This window comes from Pogoniulus pusillus, chromosome 13 (assembly GCF_015220805.1).
Source record: "Pogoniulus pusillus isolate bPogPus1 chromosome 13, bPogPus1.pri, whole genome shotgun sequence".
Taxonomy (NCBI): Eukaryota; Metazoa; Chordata; class Aves; order Piciformes; family Lybiidae; genus Pogoniulus; species Pogoniulus pusillus.
Genome location: NC_087276.1, coordinates 24,414,382 through 24,422,148, shown reverse-complemented (window position 1 = coordinate 24,422,148; position 7,767 = coordinate 24,414,382).

Sequence of the window (7,767 nt, the reverse complement as noted above, 5' to 3'; positions counted from 1 at the left end):
CCAGTGCAAAATGAAAGAATCAATAATTTTCTCTAGACAAATTAAATTGAAACAAACAAACAAACAAAAAACCTACAACAACTCAAAAAACAGAAGAAGGTTGTTCATGTTTTGGCAACCTTAACTGGAAGCTGTGGTCATGAAATCATAGAATCAGCCAGGTTGGAAGAGACCTCCAAGATCATTCGGTCCAACCTATGCCCCAGCCCTATCCACTCAACTAGACCATGGCACTAAGTGCCTCATCCAGGCTTTTCCTGAACACCTCCAGGGACGGTGACTCCACCACCTCCCTGGGCAGCCCATTCCAATGGCAAATCACTCTCAGTGCAGACTTGTGGAAATCAGAGCTAGAAAAAGCCATTTCAAACTTTCTTTCCCACCAAACTTTCTTTCCCACCATTGACCTTCTTGCAGGACAGCAGCTGCCTGAGACTTCCACCCAAGCTACTGTGGCCATTTCCTTTGTATCTGCCAGCCTGTTTGTTTTAGCGGGGAATAGTCTGTCACCAGCCTGGGAGGTGCTGGGCAGAGCTGACTGAAACCAAGTGCTCTGCAGTGATTACACAAGCAGCCAGTGATACAGCAAAAGGGTTAGACTGGAGCTGCAATTAGAGAAGGGCATTCTTTTAACTAAGGCTTGACTTTGTTGCTGTGATTGAGGTTCTCTAGGTTAACCCAGTGTAATTAGAAACAAATTCACAGTTGATTTAAACCTGATCATTCATGTATTGCACAGTGGATAGCAGTGAGGTGACCAACTTCTTTCAAAAAGCCTTTGTTCCAGCAGTGTTAGAGAAGAATCTACCCTGAACTGAGGACTTTGTAGTCTTCCAAAACTATACTTGTTGTTTTTAGTAGCACTCAGTCTCCTCTTTTTTTTTCTCACTCTATCAATCGAGAACTGCAAAGGGGCTGGAATCTTTTTAGCATTTCAACACTTCCTTGACAAACATCCTGCTGTTCTATTGCTGCCCTCCTGAAGTGTAGGAACTCTTCTTTGAGTCAAAGAAGTATCTCCAAACTCAAAGAACTACTTGCACTTGTGTTTGGTGACATCTGCTTTAGTGCAAGCATCACTGCATGCAAATCTACAGCCTTTTAACCCTATTCTCTAGGGTAGCAGTTTTGTGCTCTAGTTCTTCCAGGCTCTTATTTGTCACTTTTTTTTCCAAGAAGTATAGGATGTAGCTTCTCTCTTGAGAAAACCTTTGGTTGCTTACCCTGAGAGCAAAGATCTGTGCAGATATCTCCACAGGGGAACAAAAGCCTTCCTGAGGGAAAACATCCTTGAACTAATTTGAACTGAAATTCTCAATTTCACAGTGCCTTTGGCTGAAAAATGTAAATGTTCAAAGGGCTCTGGCATGATTAAAGATTTTTATGTCAGCTTCTGATGCTAGAGTGCAGGCTCTTCTCCCCTCCTTGCTTGCATAGATTTGGTTTATAGGAGTGAATGCAAACAGACTAGGGCAGTAGGGGAGGAAACAGAGACCTAAGGTGGAAAACAGAGAAAGGCCTTCCTGGGCCATTCTTTGCCACTGCACCTCTGTGCCTCTGTGGCCTTTCCAGGCAGTGGAGCCAAGAAGATAATCTTGATTTTGGTGCCAGTTATGGGTCTGGTTTGGAATTGGATTCTCTCAAGGACATCAGACTCCTTTTGGAGATCTCTTGCTGCACACCTGGTGACTGATCTCTTGCCTCTTCTCCCTGGGGGAATTTACCTCTAGGTTCAGTTCACTGCACTTACAGGAGTTTGCACCACTTGAATTTTTCCCTCTCCTCTCCCTCTCCTCTCCCTCTCCTCTCCCTCTCCTCTCCCTCTCCTCTCCCTCTCCTCTCCCTCTCCTCTCCCTCTCCTCTCCCTCTCCTCTCCCTCTCCTCTCCCTCTCCTCTCCCTCTCCTCTCCCTCTCCTCTCCCTCTCCTCTCCCTCTCCTCTCCCTCTCCTCTCCCTCTCCTCTCCCTCTCCTCTCCCTCTCCTCTCCCTCTCCTCTCCCTCTCCTCTCCCTCTCCTCTCCCTCTCCTCTCCCTCTCCTCTCCCTCTCCTCTCCCTCTCCTCTCCCTCTCCTCTCCCTCTCCTCTCCCTCTCCTCTCCCTCTCCTCTCCCTCTCCTCTCCCTCTCCTCTCCCTCTCCTCTCCCTCTCCTCTCCCTCTCCTCTCCCTCTCCTCTCCCTCTCCTCTCCCTCTCCTCTCCCTCTCCTCTCCCTCTCCTCTCCCTCTCCTCTCCCTCTCCTCTCCCTCTCCTCTCCCTCTCCTCTCCCTCTCCTCTCCCTCTCCTCTCCCTCTCCTCTCCCTCTCCTCTCCCTCTCCTCTCCCTCTCCTCTCCCTCTCCTCTCCCTCTCCTCTCCCTCTCCTCTCCCTCTCCTCTCCCTCTCCTCTCCCTCTCCTCTCCCTCTCCTCTCCCTCTCCTCTCCCTCTCCTCTCCCTCTCCTCTCCCTCTCTCCATTTCTATGAGGTTGGTTCCAGTTGCCGTTGTTTACAATCACAGCTTTCTCCAGACCCTGCACTGCAGCATTTCTAGGCTCAGTATGAAAACAGTGTAGACTTAGTGAGACTGCATTTCTGATGTATTACCGTGCTGCAAATCCCTGATCTTTGCAGCTAACCCAAAAGGCAAGGAAGACAGAGCAATATCCTCTTCTCCTGCAGCTAAAAATCCTCAAACATACACCACAGCCATTTTAACCAAGTTGAACACCTTCAGGACAGATGGTGATGGTTTGTCACACACAGAAATAGACATGGCAATGCTAAAGTGCCATTTCCACTGCTTTAATTGCTGAGGGACAGCTCAGGCCCAGAAATATCTCCTACCATGCAGCTTCACTGACCTCAAGATATCCAACCCTGTCTTTGCCTGCTGCCTTTCCTCTTCATTTTGGAGTGGCAAAAGCAGGTCATGTCTGAGGGCTGGGCTCTCCCAGGAGCTGTTAGGCAGCAGGCACTTATGCAAAGAAGGGTATAACTTGCCCCTCTTCTGTTTTTTGGTGGGTTAGGAACGAGTTAAATGACAACAGAGGGAGAGGCTGTGCTATTGTTCAGGCATCCCTGGGTCCAGGGTGGCTGATCTCTATTCCCGGATCTGCCTCTAGCTTCCTGCATGACCTTCGGCCGGTCACTTACCTTTTCTTTTCCTTAGCTCTCAAATTATAACATGGAAATCATTCTCTTCCTGTGGCGCCTCGTTCCCTGTGGGTTTCAGGGTGGTTGAGAGTCTCTGGTGGGAGATGCTAGGAGGAGGAGAACACATTTCCACCCGAGAAGAAATATTTACACAGAGGGGAGCAGATTTTAGCCGCGTTCCTGTTCCCTGGGATTCAGTGCGGGCTGTGCATATGGCGATATTTTGGGTTGTTGGGGTGGTTTGTTTGGGTTTTTATTTCAGTAGGCAAACCTGTGGTGAAAGTCAAATTCCGTTTGTGGTTGATGGCAGCTGCCCCAGAGCCATGGCAGCTGCAGTGATGCCGTTCTGCACTAGATGGTGCTTTTGATCAAAGGTTTGAACCACTCCGTTCTTCCCCTGCGCAGAATTGCCTCATTTTTCTTCCCCAGTCTCCATTCCTTCCCCTCTTCTTTCTGTGCTTTGGCACTACGGGGGACACTTAATGATGCTGGCTGTTGAGCAAGGCTGATCTGGTCATACTACAGGCTCCGAGCCACCCGCACCCACCAGCCAGCTTGTCGTCTGGGCTTCGGTTTTTGAAGCGTGTATCAGTGCTGCTGGGCTGTGGCAGAGAATTGAATTCTTTCCGTGTTTTCTATTCCCATAAGGAAAAGGCTTCAAAGAGCAGGTCCCCTCCCCCTCCCTGCTGGTGAAGGGCATTTAGGGAAGCTGGAGGGGGGGGAACCCAAGGAATCCAGCTCTGACAGACACATTCATTTAACAAACCAGTGCCTTTCCCTACCTTTGCAGAAGATTGGTTGAGTTTTTAAAAGGGAATTGCTGCTTTTATATCCGTCTTTGTATTCAGGAGATGGTTACCTAGCCAAGGTCATTGCTGCTGCATGCCAGTATCAAGCAGTGAGCCAGCCTCCCCTTCCTCGAATGAACATGGATTTCAGGAAGGCTTCCCCGGATGAAGAATGGGAATAGGCTTGGATCTGCCACTGCAAGGTCCCAAGGTGCTGCTGGGAAGAGGAAGACACAAAGCAGAGCCTCCCCTTTTGCACCAGCAGCAGAGGAGATGAATGAAATGGTAATCAAACATTTCCTGTGCAGACATGCACGGGGATGTGTTCTGAGCTCGCACAGTTGAGGAGGCACAGCAGGGTGTGTGGTGCTGTGCTCTCGGCATGTGCAGGGCAAACTGGACTGCCTCCCCCCAGCACCCCCAGTCTCACACACACGGACCATGACCACCCTATGCTGGGCCCTCTTTGGGTCTGCCCCGAGGCTCTCACCCCTCTTCGCTGCCTCAGCCATGATGGGTTCACATTCATGTGCTCCTAGGGCTACCTGCAGCCTCTTGTGCCTAACCCTTCGTGCCAGGCTGCCTTGCACAGCCCCAATGTGCATCCAGACCCTCCTGGATCGAGGAGGTTGCAAAGTTGCATCACTTAGAGCATCTTACAAACGCTAATGAATGGGGCTGGATTGCTGCTATGACGCCAATCAGGCATGCACAGATTTATAGTCTGAGGCCAGGAGAGATTATGCTTCTGCCTCTGGCACCACACCAACGACAGTGATTCCATGTGTGTGCTGCCAAGCCTGCCAGGCCAGTGCCCGCAGCAGCCCTGTCCTCACGTGCTGGATGTTACTCTGCTTATGGCAGTGATGTCCCCGCAGCAGGGACACTGGGAGCGATGCCGAACTGCAGCGTGACACTAAACTCCTCTTGGGACTGGGAGCTGACAGTGATTTCTTTGTCATTCCCCTGTTGTCATCTTCCCACTGCACCTACGTTTGTTCATCATTAGGAAGATATCTCTGATGACTAAACCCAGGGTCTGCAGCGCAGCCAAACCATTTGTGGGAGCAGCCCAGGACTGCAGGGTTCAAACTCTAGCGAACAATGAAGAGTGGGGACAGTGCATTTCCTCACATCTAGTAGATGTGGAGAGCAAACCACTCTCCCAGTCCCTCCTGGCTGACAGTGAATTGCATCACTGTTCTGTGCAGATTTCCTTGGGTTTGGTTTGGTTTTGTTTTAATTGAAATGTGGTTGTTTTATTGTTTTCCTCTGGTGGAATTTGCTAGCTTGTCCAAAATTATGTGGTTCTGAAATTTAGAGCAACATACCTGTGTGGGGGAGAGCATGAGTGGTTTTCACTTTGCAATCTGGCTTTTCCCTCCCTCCTCCCTTTTCCCCCACATCCCCATGTGTTATGGAGCCAGATGCTCCCGGAATAGTTTGGGAATGAAATGTCACCGTTTGAAACGGGTGAGTCACACTCTTGGAGGGGAGGGGAGAGAAGATGAAATCTGCGATGTGGCAGAGCTACTCCCGGTGAGTAGAGAGAGATTTTTTGAAAGCCCCGGACTCCCTGAGGATGAAGTTGAGGGGCTTTGAATAACGGCTGCTGGGTGTGTCCCTGCTGCTTTCTGCGGGAGGATGGCAAAACCCTCTGCAAACTTGGGTTGTCTTCCTTAGGGTGCCTCCTCCAGCGGGACCGGGCTGCGTCTGTCTGGTAACACACCGACAGTGACTCTTAATTAAGTCTCCCCGCACTGCTCTGAGGTGTGTAATTACAGTGAGACCTGACTTAAGCAACCACCCAAGGGACTAACCAAAAAAATCCAAGTCTTTACCAGAGACCGAAGGAACAGAATTTTACTGAATGTGTTTTGGAGGATATTTTTAGGGGAAGTTGATGAAACAAAGTGGGTTCATTTTGCTGGTTTCTTCTCTGTGCATCCCAATTTTAGGATGATAATACAGCATTGATGATAATACTGCCTTTAATACAGTATGTTAATATAATCAGGTTTGTATTTTCCTTCTAAACGATGCTTGAGGTTTTTTTTCATCCTTTAAGGGCTTGCCGTTAAAAAAAAAAAGTGTGAATGAGTGCAAATCAGAGAACTGCTGAAGTTGGAAGAGACTTTTGAGTCCAACTGCTCACCCAGAGTTCACAATGCCAACATTACTGCTAAGCCATTACCACTAAATCCTATCCCTCGGCACCACATCCACACATCTTTCAAATACCTCCAGGGATGGTGACTCCACCACCTCCCTAGGCAGCCTGTTCTAATGCCTGAGGGTCCAAATGGTGACAGTGCTCTTGCGAAATGAACCATTGTTTATCAGAAGCTGAGCACTTCCTCCCTCCCTGTCCAACCCCTCTCCAGTGGTAAAAATATTTAGTCAACAATTTAAGCAACATTTAAGATCCTGCTCTAGGGTGTTATAACCACCCATTTTCACATCTTATCCCACAGCCTCTGCCTGGGAGGTACTAAGAATCCTGTGTCTCAGACTAAATACCACATATCTGAAGTAGATAATGGTTGCACTTGATGATCTTGAAGGTCTTTTCCAACTGAAAGGATAATATGGTTCTAAGGAAAAGAAAGTTGCAGTACTAATGGTGTCTCTGAAAGAGCTCTAGCAGTTCCAGGCTGGACTGACTTTTGAAGTCAGTGTCCCAGCTCACTGTCAGAGGTCTCTGTCCAGTGCCCCAGGTGACAGGCTGAACTCTGTGTCACCATTCTCAGCCCAGCTACTAATCTAAACTGCTGGCTATTCTGGGCTGGATTACTATTCCAAGCACTGCACTGGGGTGGCCACAGAGAAGACATGCCACTCATTTTGCAGCCTCTGCTTCAACAGTAATGATCTCCAGCTGAAGGATGGGAAGAAGCTGGAAACAGTAAAGACATAAATAGTCCCAGTATGGGCTGGCAGCTCTCCCCTTGAATCCCACCTTCAGCAGCATTCTGAATTCATGCTGTGAGTAAAACTCCCAAATTGCAAGCCGAGCGATGAAGACAACTTGGTGGGGATGTTGCAAACACAAGCCCCAGGGGGTTTGATGCCATCTCTGTCTGTCTGATTTGGGAGATTGAGCTAGGAGAAAGGTTTTTATGAAGTCTGCATTCCTAGCTCAAATTGTAGGTAGCGTTAACTAGAAACCCACATGCTCTGTCATCACTGGATTCGACAGAAATAATCTCTGGCTGCAGAGATTTGCTGCAGAGCCCAGAATGTTGTTTAACACAAAATAGAACAACCTCAGAGACAACCTCAGGAAGTCAAACCTGGGTGCTTTTCCACATAGCTTTTTCTCAGCAGAAAATCCTACTTATCTGCCCCACTCCTTTCTCTTTTCTGCCTTTTCTCTTTCTTTTTTTCTTCACTCAGACTGTTTCAGTGATTTGATTTACAAAGAGTTGAAGGAGCAACACTGCAAGAGCTGTAAGCTGTGGCAGCCAAGCAGGAGTGAGCCATGTAACCAGGTAAGAACCTGTGGGTAGCTATAGATACCTGCTATGCCATCAAGTTTGAGCTTTCAGGTATTCCAAACCAGTAAGTCTAAGAGATGTGCCAGTGGATCATCCGCTCTGAAGCACGATGGCAGTATTTTAGTCCTTAATACTGTATGCTTAGTCTCTGTTTCTTCCAGCATAGGTGTCTGCCTGGTATGTTCACCTCCCCAGATCCCTAGTGGTCAATCTAGGGAGACCTTAGAGCATCTTCCCAGTATTTGAAGGAGGCCTCAATGATAGCTAGAGAGGGACTTCTTGCAAAGGCATGTAGAGGCAAGGGGTAGTGGCTTCAAACTGGATGAAGCTCAATATCAATTAGACATTAGGAAGAAAT